Here is a 2500-nt window from a genome sequence, read left to right on the forward strand (position 1 = left end):
AGATAGATAGATAGATAGATAGATAGATAGATAGATAGATAGATAGATAGATAGATAGATAGATAGATAGATAGATAGATAGATAGATAGATAGATAGATAGATAGATAGATAGGATATAGATAGATGTTTTTCTCCTGTACCACTGGAAGGCTCGGTGCCTCTCCCAGTGACATAGCTGCAGGGATGAGTATTCTTAAACCATGATGTAATGGTATGTATCAAGAACAGTTAGTGTGTCTCTTTCCTCCTCCTCCTCCTCCCTCTCTCTCTCTCTCTCTCTCTCTCTCTCCGTGTCTCTGATACCTGGTGTCTGATCCGTGGAGATTTCTCTATGAAAGCCCCTGCAGTCCCCTCTGCTGGTCAGGACTGGGTAGTGCGCCAAGTTGCACACCGTACAAAATCGAAACGTCTGTCTCCCTCTATCCGTTTGCCTGTCTTTCTTTCTTTCTGTCTATCTACCAGCCTGTCTGTCTGTCTGTCTGTCTGTCTATCTACCAGCCTGTCTGTCTGTCAGGCTGTCTGTCTCCCTCTGTGTGTTGGTCTGCCTGTCCTTCTTTCTGTCTGTCTGCTTGCCTGCCCGCCAGTCTGTCCATCCATCCATACTCCAGTTCATCTTTATTTTGCCATTCTCTTTCGAGACACAGAGGGCATCCGGCAGGTCCCTGGAATGCATCATTCATTTGGTGCTGAAGTTTTCACAGAAGAATCCGCTCCTCCTCTCCTAAGCTGGGGCCAAAGACTCCACACAACAGCAGCTACAACAAAACTGAAACAACTTGACATCACCCTCCCCTTAATCAGCTCCCATTGCATCTAACACACACACACACGCGCGCATACACACACACACATACACACACACATACTGTACACACACACACACACACACTCCACCTCTCCAGTGGGTCCTCCCCTTACCCCCCACCGTGTCTGACATCACTCTCCCTCCAAAGTGAGCTTGGGCAGGGACGGGAAGCCCCACATGACATAAATATCAAATTAAGCACACATCAAACGCACAGCGGATGAAATATTGATAACATGGAGACATTTATGTAATCCACAATGGTGACTTATATAAGTGTTCTATTTGCCATGTAGTGGAGAAAAGTGCAACAATATTTTTTTTTTCTAGAACTGAAAAAAAAACACTTTTCAGAGAGAGAGAGAGAGAAAGAAAGAAAGAGAGAGAGAGAGAGAGGGAGGGAGAGACAGAAAGAGAGAGGGAGGGAGGGAGAGACAGAAGAACCAAGTGCACAGTGAAGCTGTCGTCCCACGCCCCTGACGTACAGTGTCCCCTCACTATGGACAGTTGTTGAATGCAATTGGTTGTCTTGTCATTGAACTAACAACACATAAAGAGCAATGAAGCCATGCAATAAAAAAGTACAGCCTGTGATAATCCACTGTTTATTGTAGTGACTGCGTTGCTTATAGTTCGCTGCAGACGTCAGACGCTTTATGGTTGAATCTCATTTGAAGCATCAACATTTCTACAGTATGCATACAGCAGACCAGGGGTGTGTCTAGCGCGTGAAGATCAGGCTCACCTGGGTGTTTGCATGTTAAAGTCGCACAGAAACAGACGTTTGACATCATCTAACTTCCGTAGGTTGATGTATTTCCGACGCAAACAAGCTAGGAGCTTGAGCTAGAGCTTCTTGTCTTTGAAATCGAGAGGTTAACATGTTTTTGAAAGATTTTTCAAGGTGCCCATCCACATCCATTGTATGACCAAAACGGTGGTAGAGCAATTATCAGACTTTCTCTAAAGTGTTAGTTTTGTCAACGTTTTGATCTGAACCATTGTATATGATCATAAGTAATCTTAAAACAGGGCTAAACATGCATTTTCCCTTTACTACTCCTTTAATTGAAATTGCAATTTAAAAAAGCACCACAATAAAACACTACTACCACTTTTAACATCATGGAAAAGTCTGCCCAAGACACCATTGATAAGGCCAGTATTCTGTCTTCCACAAAAGGAACTTTGTTGACCCAGAGACTGGTGCTCATACTCAGCATATTGAGCGTGCATGGCAGAATTACAAGTTGGAAATATGGCGTCATAGAAGTAATCGCACTCCTGAGTCCCTGAAAATGCATCTTAAAATGATAGAGTGGCACTTCTGGCTACTGTAGGTGTACGCCATCACAGTGCTGTCTTGGGCAGACTTTTCCATGATGTTAAAAAGCAAGTGTAGGTGCTTGAAATGTGATAGTAGTGTTGTATTGTGGTGCTTTTTTTTTTTAAATTTCAATTAAAGGCTAAATAATCAGTGTTGTTCTACAAGTGCAAAAAATAAATCATAACTTGTTTTTGCTATTGTTAAACTATTTAAAAGCATTTGACAGTATAACTAGAAAGTACATTTCCTGGAGAAAATGTGAGGTGGGCTAGCTGCAGCAGCTGTATGTAACAGCTACCGCTAGAACTACTACGGACCGGGCAATCTCCATGCACCCACCGGCGAAGACTGTGCATCTCTAGCCCA

Source organism: Borostomias antarcticus (genome assembly GCF_949987555.1).
Source record: "Borostomias antarcticus genome assembly, chromosome: 20".
In the NCBI taxonomy this organism is placed as follows: domain Eukaryota; kingdom Metazoa; phylum Chordata; class Actinopteri; order Stomiiformes; family Stomiidae; genus Borostomias; species Borostomias antarcticus.